The sequence below is a fragment of the Lynx rufus genome, unplaced genomic scaffold (genome assembly GCF_022079265.1).
Source record: "Lynx rufus isolate CCGP_SWC_20201006 ecotype Redwood Valley unplaced genomic scaffold, mLynRuf1.p SCAF_4, whole genome shotgun sequence".
In the NCBI taxonomy this organism is placed as follows: Eukaryota; Metazoa; Chordata; class Mammalia; order Carnivora; family Felidae; genus Lynx; species Lynx rufus.
This window is the reverse complement of record NW_025814856.1, coordinates 159,187,152-159,206,362: the sequence shown is the minus strand read 5'-3', so window position 1 is coordinate 159,206,362 and position 19,211 is coordinate 159,187,152.

Sequence of the window (19,211 nt, the reverse complement as noted above, 5' to 3'; positions counted from 1 at the left end):
TCCTTAACTTTTTTTCCCCTCCCCCTTTCCCCTTTCCCCTGAGTGTGTGGCGGTCGAGAATACAAGGACAGGTTGATGCTTAACTGATTTGTGCCAAGGCACCAGCACCACTGCCAGCCATTGATTTTGGCATCACCGTCGCAAATACCAACAGAGTGAATAGGAAAAATAATACCTTATATTATTACGCAAATAATTGGGAACAGTAGACCCCTAAAAGAGTCCCAGAGAGCCCCAGGAATCTGCAAACCACACTTTTGAGAACCTCTGTCTTAAAGCCATTGAAGGCCGAGGCACCATGTAGAAACAGACTTGGTGAGACCCCAAATGTGATCTTTACGAAGATCAGAATAGCGAGAGTGACAGAATAATGATCAGAAATTGCAACATCACTTTTCAAGAATCCCCAGCATGCGAGCAAAGGAGAGTCAGTCCCTGGCGTTTCTTTCCACAGTGATAGAAACAGCCCCAGGTCCTAGCAGACCAAGAAGGCAAAGGTGCCTTTGAGAGGAAACTGGTCACAGCTCTCCCCACAAGTAATCGTCAGCGCATATAAGCAGGGCCCTGGGAAATTGACATGTTACTTTTCCCAAAGCCCTTAGAGCAAGGAACAATTGTGGAAATAGACGTTGAAGAGCAGCAGAAATGTCACAAAGTTCCCAAAGGTTGATATGCAAAATGAGATCTATACATGAGTCTACTAATGGCTCTTTCTTCCCCTCACATTCTTGTAATTTCTTTGGCAAGGAAATCTGTCACCGGACTTTGTAAAATGCCTCCACGGTCCCCAGCACAGCCCTGGCCCTGTAATAAGCCTTAGATAAATACCTGGTTCACTGACTTATTGACGTAATAAGAAGCTGAGTTAATGTGTGTGTGTGGGGGGGGGGTGATGGAGGCATAATTGTGCAAATATGCCCCAGGCAGAGATATTTCATGCAGACTCCCACATAACAAAGATATGCACTTATGATAAAATTCTCTTAACTCCATTTCCTTAATTTTTTATTTGCAGGTAAAATATTATTTTTTTAATGTATTTTCATAGACATTCCATAGTTTGTCCTGTTCTGTAAACCATGCTCTGACTGCACACTCTCAGTTCAGCCTCACTCTGTGCCTTGCAACCAACTGACGTCCCAAAATAGTGCAGATGGGGGCGGAGCCACTCAAAACCCAGCACCAGATGCAACTCAGACAGTTCTTCACCTAAGCCCCTCGCTCCGTAGAACACGGTGATCCATTACGATGACCCAGAGAAACCAAACAACTTATTAAATTTTAGCATCTGTACAAACCATTTGGAAGATCAACATTTCATCATACATACATATATGTACACATACGTACATACATATACATACATAACAAATGTGTTTTGTGTAATTTTATATGTGCTTCTATTTAATATCCTCTGATATTTCTCCTTCGTTTTATTTTCAGAAAATTGAAGTCCCATTTGCCAGCCTTCATCATTTGCAAAACAAGCTCTTTGAGGCAGAGTTTTAGGAGGGATAGAAATGCCCTCAGCCTTCTGAAATTGCATCTGCTCAGCTCCTCATAGATGAGCGAAAGCTCTTTAGCAGAAGCAAATATTTTACTTACAAAAAATATTTTGCTTAAAAAAAACAGAGTCGAGACGGTAATTTTCATTCTCTTTGTACAAAAGTATAAAGGGATTCCCTGGTTTTGTGAGTGGAAACTGCAAAAGACTGAGCGCTCAGGGCAGTGGGCGCCCTAACAGGGTGTGGGGAGGGGGGAGGACGAGATACCCCAAGGGGGCAAAGGAGCTTTAAAGAAAGGCAAGATCAGAGCAACTCAACACCAACTGCCTAGGTTTCACAATCTTGTCAGGCCAATTCAGAAAATGTAAGCTCTTTGAAATAGCACTGTACAAGACAGCCTGATTTAAATAATTTTCCTCAAGCATGTTTCCCCTTTAATTGCTTTTTACACAGAGCTGTCCTAATAACATAGTTACTTGGTTTTTTCCTTGTTCACTGTTTTCAGGGGGAAAAGACATGTTTTCATTATTGACGCTTGATTTTTTTGTTGTTGTTTCTATATGTACACTAAGTATTTAGATTTTGGTCACTTCTCTACGGCAAGTTCTGTAAATGAACTGAAAAAATGTAATTCCCTGGTAAAGCTACCAGAAAATCCCCCCTTTGGTTCTTTGTATTGAGACATCAAGGCCACTCCCCGCCCCTCCTCCATTTTCCCAAAGAACCTCAGCCCCTATCCTTATAAGTAACTGCTGCTGAGGGCGAGGGGCCTCTAAGAAGAAAGCAAGGCCATAAAACCCCTAGGGGGTCTCTGGTCTTTCTGCTTGAACAAATCTCTCTGCTTGTACACATCAAATGCACCCAAGGAGCTTGGTTATAAAGTCTCGGCCCAACTCTGTTCCCAGAGATTTTATTATTCTCCCTTTCCTCCTCTCCTCCCTTCTAAGGCTTCCTCTCTCTCTCTTCACTTCTCTCCCTCCCTCTCTCCACATCAGTCTCTGTCAGACAGCCTGTGTCTCTGTCTCTCTTCTTCAAACTCTCTGCTTACTCAGTTGAAGACTGGCAATCCATGAGGTCTGGAATTGGCTTCTTCTGTCTTCACAAAACGTCTGGAGTTTAGAGCACAGCTCCAAAAGGGCATAATAACAGAAAAAGAGGCAGGTGTGGGCAAGCCCAACCTTGTTCTGGGTGTGTTCTTTATGTTCTTTTTTATTTTTCTTTCCGTGGCATGAACTCAGAAATGGAATGCATATCCGATATAGAGAGAAATGGAATCTGTATCTGCCTTACAGTTGGGTTTTAATGGCCCACCAAAATATAAAATTGATCAAGAGATCACAAAGTCAGCCTTTCCGGCAGGACTCCCGGGTGCTCCCTCTATCCTCCAGATGGCTCCTCCACCTGGATCCCTCTGTCTTGGCTGCACACATTGGAGCGCCATGACACCTGTGACCTGCCATTCACAAACCAGTGAGTGACTCACTCCATCCGTCTGTAATAGCATTCTGACATTTTGAAGAGGTTCGCCATCTTACAAATCCTTGTAGAATTATTCCAGCTTGAAGAATAATTCTGGTGGCCATATGCCCAAGTGATTTATTCTCCATTTCATCTTAAACGTCCTCACAATCATTTTCCTTCTTTAAGTTTCTCTTCCCTTGCTTTCATATTTTTGCTCTTAACTCTTCCTTATCCTCAATTCCATCTAGAAGAACAGTTTAAGGTTTCCATGCCATTGCTTTTTATCATTGTGCTTAAAATTTTTACTGCTTCTATACTAATGTTTTTAGGATTTCATCTTAGCCTTTATTTCAAATTGAATCTAGTTTAACTGAAGTTTTAAATCTTAGCCTTAACGTTTAACTTTCATATTAGAGCTCAATTCTCATATGTTTATGGGGACAGAAGAGTCACTAACATACCCCCATCTGTTTAACTTTTCTTCTCAGCATTTTACATTTCTTACAAATTTTTAAATCTATTTTCCCAATTAGGCCTCTCCTCTTTATTCTTGTCTATTTCCTTTCATAACATTTGGTGAGAACCTTGGTCTGCTTCTGTGTCAATTGCATAATGTGTCTAAATTATCAAAAAATCGAGGAGGGTGCAGAATTATTTCTAGAGCTGTCCTTATGCTTACTTCTCTGGCTTTTCCAGCCAGATCTCCTAGACTGCACACTTCTAATGACCAATGTTCAAAAACAAACTTGAGACACTCAGTTTAACCTATAGGTTAATCCTTAAAAGATTTAGTTCTTCCTAGGTGGGCTTTTCTTCATAACAGTCTCTCACCTTGTGCAGAAAGAGGCACACTTTGACATTCATAGCCTCTGCATATATTATACACATGCACCATGAGCCTAAAGGTTTTGCCAATACACAGCTAAGGCAGGGCTCTCAATTCATTGTACCTGGCCTGAAACCTGAAGACACTGGGTGGTTATAAACCTACTGTGGTTACTTCTTATTAGTAAAATAGTATAGAACCAGAGAAAAATTCTAGTTATACTTGAGTGGTCAATCAATTTTCTGGATTGTGCCAATTCCCTTCTCAGAAGGGTCACCTAAGAGTTCTCCCAGTGTTAGAATCCGTTGACCCCCTTCACTCATTCAAGGGGCTAAGGTGAAGATTCCAATGAGAATTTGATCCAGATTCTGAAAGATGGGTGTTTTGTTTATGTGAGGAATTATATTTGACAATCCCGGGACAAAAAACATATCAGACCCTAAAGAGAAGAGAGAAACATTTTTGCTTTAGACCACATTTTTTTGCTTCTCTCTAGGAAAATTCTGTATTACAATGGGTAGAGAGAGGTTCTTCCTAAAGGATCACTGAATATTCTTCTGGGGACAATATAATTTCAGAAAGACAACCTAATCTATGAAGTCCTAGTTGGAAGTCAAATTACTCAAGATTTTCTTCACTTGATATCTCTCCCGCTGAATCCTACTCTGTCATCATTGTCTTATCATGGAGTTAACTTGGATTTCCATACAGTGACCAATGTCAGTGAACATCTTTCCATGGGCTATTTGGCCATTTGTGTATCTTCTTTGGTGAAGTGTCTGTTCAAATCTCTTGCACATTTGATTTGAGTTTTTTATATTCTTATTATTGAGGTATGAGTTTTTAATGTTCAACACAGACGATTTGTGTATATATATATATATTTGGAAAATATATTTTCCAATCTGTGGCTTTTCGTTTTCTTAGAAATCCAGAGAGGCTTATGTGTTTTGAGTAGGATCACACAGCAAACCAGCTTGATTCTAATTCCACCATTGTTTCCAATAAGCCATGATAAGGGCAGAGTTTTCCCCGCAGATACTCCACTGAATATTTGAGAAACATACCATACATCAAGAGTTTATAGTGGAGGAGGGGCAGAAATCTGTAATTACTATGTTGACTCTTAAGGAGAAACCTCCTTGGCAATTTCCCACATGGAAAAAAGACTACAAGGCTCAAGTATTAATAGCAATCCCTTTGTTTTTTTTAAACTTTTTATAATGCAACAAATAAATATTTCAAACAAAATCCCTTACTGTGCTAAAGCATCGACCCTTATGTAAACAAATTAAGTTTAATAGAAGGAAAAAAGATAGTTTTGCAGAAATTTCAGTGGGCCAGTACTATAAAGTAGCAGTTTATGCGTGAGCAGAGAATTTTGCTGAACTAACAGAACCACTCATTTAAGACCATAACAATGACCTGAGTGTTATTCTCATTTCCATAGGAACACACCTTCTAATAGAACATCCTTAATCCATAAAGACTATTGATAAATTTGTGCTGATCCATTTGTATTCTTCCATTTCATTCCCCTTGAAGTAACTTGCTAGGTAGATACAAAGGTTATATAAAATGACCTATACATGGATTCAATCTACCTTTTTGGCCTAATGCTTCTAACCAACTTATTGGATTTATTTTCCTCTAAAAACAAAGTTCATTAAAATGTCTCCTAATGATCTGAAAGAACTTCTACTTATATTCACAGTTACTAATTTAAGTCAGTACCCAAATCACTGAAAAGTATCTTGTTTCCTAAACAATTAACTTTAAAGGAAATTGAAACTTTTTACCAAGAAACTGTTACATTACAGAGAGAGATTTTATGATACATGCAGAGTTTCTCCTCAACTGAGACAAATGCATATTCTTTCAATAATATAGAAGCAAGTAGTTTTCTGAGTTCTTGCAATGCTTTCTAATTTTATAAAATTATATTTAAAGGCCTAATTTAAAAAAAACACACACATACACACACACCTGGGCAAGATTTTCTAACCTAAGAACTGGTCATTTCTTTTTATCCACACTATTGGCATGGTTCCAGCTACCTAGATGCAAAGGATAGTCTATCCCAAGTTTTAAAAGGGCAAGTCGGTACTTCCTTCTGCCAAAATTATAGACTCATTATTTTATTTTATTACATAATCTATCTAAAATTCATGCAACTGTTTTCCTTGTTAAATAACATGCTGGGCCTTCTCAGGCGTATGGATCATTAGAACTACATGAAGACTTCGGATGTGGGTATTTTTCAAATGACCCCAATTCTACATTTTGTTTAAATGTAAGGTTTTAGGGGCGCCTGGGTGGCGCAGTCGGTTAAGCGTCCGACTTCAGCCAGGTCACAATCTCGCGGTCCGTGAGTTCGAGCCCCGCGTCGGGCTCTGGGCTGATGGCTCGGAGCCTGGAGCCTGTTTCCGATTCTGTGTCTCCCTCTCTCTCTGCCCCTCCCCCGTTCATGCTCTGTCTCTCTCTGTCCCAAAAATAAATAAACGTTGAAAAAAAAAATTTAAATGTAAGGTTTTATATTTATCAAAATTATAGCCCTGTGTTTTAAAGTTAAATTTTTCTGTACTGTTGTTATATAAAATAATCATTTCCCTGACCAATTCCCCTTTGCACCATTTCCTCCTCTCCTTAAGTAGCCACATTCAATTCTTTCCAACCTGGAATTTGAAAATATTACTTTAGTATTATTTTTTTTTAATTTTATTTATTTATTTTTGAGAGAGAGAGAGAGAGAGAGAGAGAGAGAGAAAGAGAGAATCCCAAGCAGGCTCTGCACTGTCAGCATGAAGCCTGACATGGGGCTCAAATTCACAAACCGTGATATCATGCCCTGAGCCAAAATCAAGAGGCGGACACTTAACTGACTGAGCCACCCAGGAACCCCCAAAATATTACTTTGATATTATTAAACAACATGTTTGCTAATTCTTGATTATTCACTTTTAGGTTTTTCAAAAGAATACCCATTACAGAGGATGAGAATGAAGCTTTATTTCCTCCCCTACCCCTCTATACTTGTCAGTTCCTCATCTCCTTATCCTCCTAATATAGTTCTATCATAACTTAAATCAGTATTCAACACTTACATTTATGGAACTATGTAAACACTCTTCTCAGCTGAGTTGCACAGTAAACTATGATTACTCAAGTTTTCTGCACACCTCTTTGTTTTTCCTGGAGTTAATGATTGCATAAGTGTCTAATTTTCTAGGTAATTATCATCAATTTAACCTTAAACTTTCAGCCAATCCTGCATTTCCCCTTAGTAAATAACAAATGCATAAGGTAGTCTATCAATTTCACCTTCTTTAAGAAATATCTTCTAGAGTCATCTGAGGTGTTTCCACATGGACCAATTGCTTGCTAAGCTTTCACTCCCTCCTAGAGATTCCCTTTTTCTCTCCTTTCTATGGGTTTATTCATTTTTTTTTATCCTATACTTTCCTCATTCCCGGGTTATTTCCTTATTTGGTAAAGGATATTTTCCAGTATCTTCCAAGGTAGGATACACTAGTAGTAAATTTTCAAGAACTTACATATCTAAGAATATCTACTTTTTTTCACACTTAATTGATAATTTACCTGAGTATAGAATTATATTGGAAATCATTTCCCTTCACAATTTTGTTTTTTAGCTTCTAATGTCTAGTTGGGTATTATTTTTTTATTTATTTGCTTCCAGTATTCTGATATGTCTTAATAATTTGCCTCAATGAGGGCCAGATTTGGCCCATTTTTCTAGGCATTCATTGGGCCTGTTTGTTTAATAACTCATGTGTATCAGTTCAGGACAAATTCTTTAAATCATTGCCTGATAGTTCTTTCCCTTCATTTTCTGTTCTGTTTCTGAAATTGCTATTATTCATTTAATGTATCTGCTATGCTGGTCCTCTAACTTACTTATTTATCTCTCCTATTTTCAATTTCTTGGTTCTGTTTTGGGGAAATTAATTATCTTTTTTTCCCAACCCCTTCTATTGAGTTACTTTTTTCTGCTGTCATGTCGTATTTTTTAATTTTAAAAGGGTCTTTGTTTTCTGCATCACCATTTCTAACTGCATCTGTTCCTGTCTCATGGTTATAACACCTTCTTTAGCTCTTTGAGGATATTCATGATGGTATTTTTTAAAATCATCTCTCTATATGTATTTTTAATCATTTTTTCTCTGTTTCATCCAAGTTTCCTTTTCGCCTTGTTGATGTGTTTAATCTCTCTCTCTTTTTTATTTTTTTATTTAAATTTTTTTTGACATTTATTCATTTTTGAAAGACAGAGAGAGACAGAGTGCAATTAGGGAAGGGGCAGAGAGAAAGGGAGACACACAATTCGAAGCAGGCTCCAGGCTCCAAGCTGTCAGCATGGAGCCCAATGCAGGGCTCGAACTCACAGACCACAAGATCATGGCCTGAGCCGAAGTCAGCCGACCTGAGCCGAAGTCTGCCGCCCAACTGACTGAGCCACCCAGGCGCCCCAAATCTCTCTCTCTTTTTTAATGGAAGAGGTTTTCCTCAGCTATCTGGCCACTCTCAGTTGTCTGTTTTTATTTAAGAGTAAGAAAGTAAGAATTGACTCACTGAGTATATGGATTAAGACTCTGAAGCATGAATTTTATTATGGGGTGAGCAGACTGAATGAGTTCATTGAAGAATCAGTGATGTCTGTACTTTTAGAGCTTTCCTCTTGATTGATCAGATCTCCAGAGGAGACCCTTCCACTCTCCTGTTCTAAGGATAAAAGACTGGCTGTTAAGCCACGTAAGAGAACAGGACTAGAAATTATCAGTATCACATATGCCTGCCTTCACTTAATAGAACTATGTTCAGTATAGATTCTCCATTTCTCTTGTAACTGGTGTTCCTCATTGCAGAAACACTCTATTTTACCCACTGGAGAAATCTTGAGTATTCTGCTGGGGTAAAGAAAGCTGTTTTATTTTTACACTCTTTAGAAGTTCTTTTACTGTGTTATACTTTGGCATGGTGCCATACATGTATGTTGAGAAATGCTGTGTAAATTTCTAGCTCTACTTTAATTAATTACACAACTGGGTACAGTTTGGAATTTGGAAAAGGAATACAGGCCAGAAGAGGTTTCAAAGTTTTGTTTTGTTTTGTTTTGTTTTGTTTTTGCATGAAAGTATACTATGTGTCCAACACCCTTTGTCCAATCACAGATAGAAACAACCTAGCCAACCACAGATTAGCTGGTGTGAAGTTTTGTGCCGCCTCTAAACCTCAGGGTGGGCAGGTTTAGATCTGAAGAAGCTGCCATCTTTTCCTACCCCACTCACAACACTCACCCACTTGAAGTATGCAGTTGGGATATACTGCCACCGGGTGGTGGATCTTGGTATCATTCCTAATGTCTCAACTATAAATTGGAAATTTTCAAGAAGATTCAAGGTTTATTCATTAATGTTTCTATGCATCTTATTTATGAAAAGAAATCTTTTTATTTAAAAGTGTACATATTCAAATGTTTTCTAGGAAGGAATACAACTGACGCTGAGTGGGGGTTTTTTGATAAGTAATTTCTAAGGGAAACATCACATCCTTCTCACTAATCTTTGTTATCAAAACCTGCTTAATCTAACCGTGTTCCTTATGTGAATATCATATAGAATATTCCTTCTAACCCTTCTTGAATTCTAAATTTCAAAGCAATATCAGTTTTAAATATTTACCTATGGCTTTTTTTAGCCTCCAGTACTCTTGCCTCACAAGCCTGGAAGACTTTGAAATACATCTCCATTTCTCCTAGTATTTCATTTCTGCTGGCTATTGTACTCCTCTGATGTGCTAGTGATATCTGGATAAATCTTCCCACAGCTCATTAGAGCAAGAGAGACCATGCCAGCAACCAAAATCTAAATCAGTCAAAAGGCATTGTGAGAATAAGTAATACTCAGCAATAAAAATGAGCAAATTGTTGCTACACACAACTTAGATGCATCTCAAAGACATAATGCTGAGTAAAAACAAAAAGCCACGCCCAGAGTTCATATACTGTATGATTCCATTGTATAATATCCCCCAAATGACGAAATTATAGAGATGAAAAACAATTCATGGTTGCCAAGGGTTAGGGAGGGCAGGAAGAAGGAGGCAGGTGGAAGTCTAAAGGGTAGCAAAAGAGAGATCTTTGTGCTGATGGAATAGTTTTATATCTTGGCTGCAGTGGACGCTACACAAATCTATGTATGTGGTAAAATGATATAAAACTGTACACACACAGCATACCAATTTCAATTTCCTGCTTTTGCTACTATACTATAACTGTGTAAGATGGGACCATTGGGGGAAACTGGGTGAAGGGTACCAGAAACGCTCTGTACGATCTTTCCAATCTCCTGTGAACATAAAATAATTTCAAATATTTTTGTAAAAATTTTTGGAAGAGAATAAAGAAATCAGTTTATTTCAATAGTTAAAACTTAAATACCTGAAATGTAGACATTAGCAATTACTTTGAAATGTACCATCAGTTGTGGGTACCTTGTGCTCTATTGTGTCTAGCGATGAAGAGAGGCAATAAAACTCCCAGATTCCAGGTAGGAACAAATGTGTTTTATCTTACTACATCTTGTTCCCCATCCTGATTGGTGCAATTCACTTTTACAAGTTGAGAATCTATGTGCCATAATCTCTAATTGAATTCGGAATTTAGCTTCAATCGTAATTTCTAAATTTGTGCCTCTTTTTGTTTTCTTTTCTTCCTGTTGAAATGGCAGGGTGTTTTTTTTAATGCTTTAAACTTGAATATCTGTATTCAATAATATGCACCTTAGAATTTTGCATTTTTTTCTTTATTACTTGTCATATAGTTTTATTACTTCTTGAAAGATTGTTTTCTTTTATTGTTTTTGGCTGGAGACTGTTAAAAAGGTGGCAGCAATGCTCAGAATCACAACAACATTTTATGGAGAAGTTTAGAACCTTTATTCTATGAAGAAAAGTCATTCTGCAGTTTTAATGGTGCCGCTATCAATCATTACAATTATGTTATTGTTTGAACCTGCGCCATTGGAAAACAATGCGTGATATTTCCCCAAATCAAATTGTAGTGATTAACAACTTGGTATTTACTGCATTATTATCGTATTCCGATAGCTTTGATTTAAACTTGAACCATATAAACCATATATTTAATTGATAACAAAAGGCATTCCCCAGCCTAAAACGGACTACATTCTATTTACAAATTGATCATTTTTAAACATACAATTTATTTTGTCATAGTAACACTGTTACTTACGGTTGATTCACTGATTAATCCACAGTCAACTTTCAATCTAAAAGTGGATGTGTTATAACCAGAACTACCACATACCTATATCCACTATCATTAGGGTCTCTTGTTGATGTTATTTCAACAGCCAAACAAAGGCACACTTCTTTCGATAAGGTGTATTCAAACTCAAAGTGAAATGCCTCGTATTTTCTCATATTACGTTCTCTAGCTCTAAATTTCTCCAATCTCGCTCCCACTTTGTCCAATTCTGGCTTTCTGCTGACCTTCTAACTCCAGCGGGAGGTAACATCTCCAGCAGAAAGCCCTGATTCCACGAAGACCACACTTCATGGCCAGAAGTTGGCTTGAATCTATTTGAGTCTCATTGTCCATGCCAGTCATCAAATCAGTGACTCTCAGCTTGTGCCGAGTGCTATCTCTTTCAGTATCTTCTCTGTGATATTGTTATTGTTATCTCTTTGAGTACTTCTCCTTTAGAGGGAGCACAGCATCCGAGGGTGTGGGAGGGACGCTGCAGGAGGAAGGGGCTCTCCTGTGGTTTCCAGCGGCCGCTTGGGGTCTTTGTGTGGGTGTGAGGACATCAGCCTAGCTCTACCAGAGGCAAAGGTATGGAGTGTGTCCTTGTTCATCCACCTTACAGCCTCCGCATGATATGACCTTTCCTTAGAAACCTGAACCCTCTAAGAGGGCCACCACTGTACAAGCCTCCCACCCCCATTCCCTCTGCGGCCTCCATACCCTCGTGGGTGCTTCTCTTGTGCCCTGAGGGTTCCTGCTAAGCCTTTGGAACCCTGTGGCTCTACGATCCTGTCACTACTTGCTAATCACCTGTTCCCTGCCTGTCAGGCCCAGCCCCTTCAGACCAGCGCCTGCTGGACCCAAGCTGTGGACTTCTACTGTCTTGAGATGGAGGAGACAAGTAGAATGGGCAATGTGGAGGAAACAGTAAACCTGAAGAGCAGATTAATCTTAGAAGTAGAGTGATGTTCTGGTATGTGTGTACATGCATTAGTCCATTCTCTCTGCTCAAGAACAAAGAAATGGGTCTACCATGAAAAAGAAGACTCAAATAAGGAGATTGCACAGGTGGAGATGACAGAGCTCTATGGGGCGGCCAGTAGGCATCCAGATAGCTCACCTAGTAGGTGATGAAGAGGTTACTGTCTTAGGAGGTTACTGTCTTACGAGGGGAGTTTGAGAGCCCTCAGAAAGCATCAGTGGCTGCTTGGTCTCTTGGGGGTATCCTTGGATTGGCTGGAACAGATATTTCTTCGTAAATTGTATTCTAATGTCTAGATTGCCATTTTGGGGGGAAGGAAGCTATGTTTGGTCAAACCTGTTGGTTTCATTTAGCATTATTTATACTTTATAACGTTGACTATATATCCTATCCTCTGGGAAATCCCAGTTCTTCTTTTCATCGCATCTCAGTTCAGTTCTAGAGAATTTGGTATTAAACAGAATGCCAATTAGATGCCATTGGTCAGTGATTTTAAAAAGTAAAGGCAGAAAGTTCTGAAATGCAAATTGTCTGAACAGGAAAGAACCTGTTTGAGAAATCATCTGCGCCCATCACTAAAAGTGTCCCATGCAGAAGTTGGATGACTGAGCTAGAAGATTATAGAAAGGGGGCAAACCACAGAGGTCAGTTCATGTGTCCTATGATTATAAAAGCTGGGGATTATGTGAACATTAAGAGAATCAAAATAAAGTTCACTGAGTTCTATTTAGCCTGTAATTCTAATTTAATGTTTGTGTCGCTCAGATGCAGTGCCATTCTTTACCCGAAAGGAAGCAGCCTACACCCTTCAATCAAAGTGTAATTCATGGAGGCACCTGCGTGGCTCAGTAGGTTAAACATCTGACTCTTGATTTTGGCTCAGATCATGATCTCATGGCTTTGTGAGTTCCAGCCCCTCATCGGGCTCTCTGCTGATAGTGCGGAGCCTGCTTAGGATTCTGTCTCCTTCTCTCTCTGCCCCTCCTCCACTCACGCTATCCCTGTCTCTCTCAAAATAAATAAATAAACTTTAAAAAAAAGTGTAATTCATGTGCACAGAGTTGACATTCAGAAAACATTAGGTGATTTGAGAAGGCTGTGCACCCCAAATTGTAAACCATAAAAGAATACCCCAACATGTTGACATTACCCTATGAGTATTATTCTATTTCCTGTCTAATGGGATGAAGGTTTAGGATGGGATATCGAAGCCTGAATTTAGCTCTGAGGAAAATACTACTGTGGTTTATAACCACTGGAAGAATTAAAAGGAAGGTGTTTTTTTTAAGAGGTTTAAAATAGCAGTCAATGTGTACAATAGACTACAAAAGTGAAAACAAACATTTTACTTCCAACATGTTTGTTAAATTTCATGCTTTATTTTTAATTAAAATAGTTTAAACACACCCTCTTGAGACAAACTGCTAGAAGTTAGACTTTCATAGATTAGTTCAGAGAATTAGATAGGAATCAGTCTTAAATCGTTTATACCTCCATTTATGTATTTGATCAATATATTATTCAGAGTTCACCGATAGCCCACCTTAGTGTTGAGAGAGCATGGCACCAGCATGTGCCTGGACCTTTAGATTGCTTCCAGAGAAGAAGTGATCACAGATATTGAAGTGAGTTTTTAATCAGCTTTCTTTTATAACACTTATCTTTCTGTTGCTATTGACCTCAAGCGTCCTGTTCTCCAAAATTCTTAGGCTGACATTTTGTCTCTTTATCTGTTCAAGTGTAGCAAGTTTGTATCCAATTCTACATGAAATTAAAATGTGTCACCAGTCTCGTAGAATCACCTTCTATTGCTTTTGCAAATGTGTCCATCTTCTGTCATGAATAGGCAAGCGCTGGTTCACCCCTGAATAGATGGTATTGATTCACTAAACCCTAAAGATTTTTGACCTTTTTAAAAAGTGATTCCCACTGCACAAGATATTTTACAAAGTGACAAGGACTTCTGTGCACTGAGATGAAATCAGTACCATTTAAAATGAGCATATTTTCTGGGGGATTCCCAAATCATATCATGTTAACTAAGGGACATTTTTGAATAATTTCAGTTGTACTTTTTCTGAAAAGGGAAATAGTGTAAAAAAAAATAAGACTTCATGATATAAATTGAATCTAAAACCAGCAAAGGGATTAATAACTTAAGTTGATATTGATACAAAGTAGCTGTGAAGCTGAATAATGCTTTTGGGTATAAAGGAAGGATTAAGCCAGAAAGTAATTAGGCAATGAATGCTCCCAATGACTATGTAGAATTAAGACTTGAATGTACTTGTGATTTAGATGAAAAGATCCAGGTTCTATTCCCATGACTGCCACCTAATAAAATATACTTGCCTCCAAGGGCACAGTTTCTTCACAAATGAAAGGAGGGAGCTGAATTAGATGATGGCTAAAATCTTCTCTAGATTTGGCAATCTATCGTTTACCAGGTTTACATGTCTCAAATAATAACCTGTGGTATTAGCAGGTTGATTTACACAAAAATTCTACATTCATTCATTCAATAAATAGTTATGAAGCAAGTATGATGTAAAAAGCATTGATTACAACATTTGAAATGGGAAGTTTGTAGAAAGAAGTTTGAGCTTGACCGATCTGTGCATCATCCCAATAGAGATATCATGAAGACTATCTAGAGACACGTAGAGTTTGGGAGATTGGAACTGAAGCTAGGGATTTGTGAGAAATCAGCACGTACTTCTCTTTTGTGACCAGAACACTTTAAAAGGTGTGAATAGTATACTGCACTATATGTTAACTAACTTGAATTAAAAAAAAAAAGTGTGAATAGTTAGTCCCAGAGGTGAACACCAAAGGTCCATTTAGTAAGGTAGCACATAGATCCATGGTCTCCTTAGACCTATTGAATCTGGTAGCATAAGTACTGCCATTGACTCTTCATTCTCTGATACAAATGACCTTTCTTCTTCTCTCCTATATTCTCCATGACTGTCATCCTTATGTCTCTCATTTGAAATGTCTTGCAGTTATTAAAATGATTTCTCAAGAATATACACATTTCAAAAATAATTTTAGTAACCTAAAGGGATTAACTGACAACAGTGGAATGTCAGGCACCAGTGATAAGCTCTTGGTGGGATATTTCTATGAGGGGGGGTGGTATTACCAAGGTCTTAAAATGATATCATCTGGGCGAATATAAACCATGTCAATGTGAAATACATTCTTGAGTTTGCTTTTGCAAGCCTTGGTAAATCATTCTCTTCTTGAGATTAACCTGGTGCTCTCCTACTTACTTCTACTTTCAGTACAGACATACCCTGGCAAATCGTATATGTATTTACCAAATTGCTGAAGAACTTCCCCTTTTCAAGAGGTTTAATGTGCACGTATGACCAAAAAATATTTTCATACTTGATGGTACCATGAGCAGATTTTTGTTCTTTTTATGCTCTTCATATTCAAATCAATGTATCATAGAGTATAAGTTCTTTTCCTCTCTATATTTCACATATCAATTTATATCTCTGTCTCACTAAGCATTCAGTTAAAATATACTCAACAGAGTTTATCAGGTATGTGAGAGTAATAAATTCATTCATTCATTTATTAAACATGTATAAGTCGAGTTCCTAATATGTACTAGGTATGGCTTAACTTTTTAAGAATATAAAAGTGGATATATAAAGAGAACACAGTGTTCCAACCATCAAGTGGGAAAGACAAGTAAACTGAAGGAGTTCCATCATTGTTTATAATATAAAAATTATATAATGAAAAGCTAAATGAAACCTAAAGAGCTATAAGCAGGAAATGAATTAAATAATCATATCCATGGAGTATAAATCTGTGCTGTAAACCAAATTGATGATATATGTTTAATAACTTGGAAAATCTCCATGATATGCTGTTTTGGAGACATATGACATTACCTACAAGGGTATATGTAAACAACCAAATAGATTTAAAAAATGTTTTGTCAATTCATAAATATGTAAAAGGATATAGATATCACATATTTTAATAACAGACTAATGTTTTGAATTACAACATGATATGTTTTCCCTTCTCTATAACTGGAACTTTTTCTTTCCCATATGGCCTCCTCATTATTAAAACCAGGATATGAAGCTGATATGAGAAAAGAGGATGGCAGAAACCACTGGATGTCTTAAATCACAACACAAAGTTTTCGTTACATTCTTTTAATTTCAGAGAGAGAGACTAGTCTAGAAAGCTAGACTTCAGGGAAAGAAAATATTTTTCTAGGATCTACATGGCTGGGTTTTTATACACCAAGAATAAAAACTTAGGTAATTAACCACAGATTCAATTGGTAAATAAATAACTAACAATATGATATAAGGTTAAGTTTCTATTCCACAGGAAGAAAGAAAAAGAGGCTTTCAATCCCTGAATGTGGGATATGTCCTATATCAGGATCAAACCTTAAAAAGGGGGTAAAGCATAAGGTACAAATATCCAGATAAAGTGGAAACAACAAACCAAAACTTATGCAATACAGTAGGGAATTTTATATCAATAAATGCTTACATTAAAGAAAAAATTATCTCAATTAGACCACATAAACTCACACCCCAAAGGTACTAGAAAAAGAATAACTAAGCATAAAATTAATAGAAAGAAAAAAAACAAAGATCAGAAGATCAGAACAGAAATAAATGAGGTAAGGACCAAAAAGGCAATAGGAAAGATCATTCGAATGAGAAGCTGTTTTGTTAGAAACAAACAACACAGACGAATCTTCAGCTACACCAGCCAAGGAAAAAAGAGAGAGGACTCAAAATTAGAAATGAAAGAGGAGACATTACAACTGATACTGCACAAATGTAAAGGATTTTAAGAGACTACTATGGAAATTTTTGCACCAACAAATTGGGCAACCTAAAATAAATAGACAAATTTCTAGAAACATCAACCAGCCAAGACTCAGTCATGAAAAAATAGAAAATCTGAACAGACCAATTACTCATAAAGAGATTGAATCAGTAATCAAAAACCTCTTAAGACGGAAAAATCCATAACCCGACAGCTGTGCTGGTGAATTCTGCCAAACATTAAAGAACTAATGCTATTCCTTCTCAAAATCTTCCCAAAAATTGAAAAGGAAAGAACACTTCCAAACTCATTTTATGAGGCCAACCTTACCTTAATACCAAAACCAGACCAAGATACTACAAAATTATATTTATATTTATATTTATATTTATATTTATATTTATATTTATATTTATTCATATAGGCCAATATCCCTAGTAAAGACAGGTGCAAAAATCCTCAGCAAAATATGAACAAACTGAATTTAATAGTGCAATAAAAGGATCATATACCGTGATCAAGTAGGATATATTTCAAGGATGCAAGTATGGTTCAATATCCACAAATCAATCATATGTTCACTCCAATAGTATGCAGAAAAAGCATTTGAGAAAATTCAACATCCATTTGTGATAAAAACTCAGCAAAGTGGTCATAGAGGGAATGTACCTCAATGTAGTAAAGTCCATATATGACAGACTTAGTAGTAAAAAATTGAAAGCTTTTCCTCTGAGATCAGGAACAAGACAAAGATGCCCAAACTGTACTGGAATTCTTAGCCAGAGTAATTAGACAAGAAAAAGAAATAGAAGGCATCCAAATTGGAAAGGAAGAAGGAAAATTCTATTTGTAGATGATCTAATCTATTATGTAGAAAACCCTAAAGACTCCACCAAAAAACTGTTGAAACTAACAGATTCAGTATAGTTGAAGAATACAAAATCAACAGGCAAAAATAAGTTACATTTCAATATACCCACAATGAACTATGTGAAAAATAAATAGAAACAACAATCCCACTTACAACAACATCAAAAAGAATAAAACACTCAGGAATAAATTTAACCAAGGAGGTGAAAGATCTTTACATAGAAAATATAAAACATTGATGAAATAAAGAAGACACAATTAAGTGGAAAGATATTCCACATATATAGATCAGAAGAAGTAAAATTTTTAAATGTCCATACTACCCAAAGCTAACTATAGAGTCAATGGAATCTCTATCAAAATTTCAATGACATATTTCACAGAAATTTTAAAAAAAATCAATTCTAAAAAATCATATGTAACCACAAAGTCCTTGAATAGCCAAAGCAATCTTGAGAAAGAACAAACCTGGAGGCATCACACTTCCTGATTTCAAATTGTGTTATAAAATTATTGCAAGTAAAACAGTATGGTATTGGCATAAAAACAGACATAGGCAAGGGGCACCTGGGGGGCTCAGTCGGCTGAGAGTCTGACTCTTGATTTCGGTTCAGGTCATGATCCCAGAGTCGTGGAATTGAGCCCATGTTGGGCTCTGCACTGAGCATGGAGCCTGCTTAGGATTCTTTCTCTCCCTCTGTCCCTCTCCCCTGCTCTCTCTCTCTCACTCACACAAAAAAAAGACATAAGTGAAAACAGATATTGCCAAACAGACCAATGGAACAGAATCTAGAGCACACATATGTAGTCAACTAATACTTGACAAGGAAGCCAATAATACTCAATGGGGAAAGGATAGTCTCTTCCACAAATGGTGTTGAGAAAACAGGATATCTACATGCAAAAGAAAGAACACGGACCCCTATCTCAACACTGATCAGAAAAATTAGCTTGTAGTAGATCAAATACTTAAATGTAATACCTGAAACTATAAAACTTCAGAAGAAAATTTAGGGTAAAGCTCCTCAACTTTGGTCTTGGCCATGGTTTTTTGGATACAAAAGCAAAAGCATAGGCATCAAAAGGAAAAATCAATAACTGGAACCACATCAAACTAAACAGCTTCTGTACGGCAATAGAAACAAAACAAAAAGGCAACCTACAGAATGGGGAAAATATTCACAAACCATATATCTGTTAAGCGATTAATATCCAAAATATATAAGAACTCATCATCTCAATAGCTGAAAAACAAATAAAAAACTAGCAAAGAACCTGAATAGATATTTTTCCAAAGAAGACAAGTGGCCAGTGGCCAACAGGTACATGAAAAGGTGTTGAACATCGCTGGTCATCAAAAAAATGGATATCACAACCCCAGTGAGATAACACCTCACACCTGTTAGAATGGCTATTATGAAAAAGACAAGAGAAGGCAAGTGCTGGCGAGGATATGGAGCC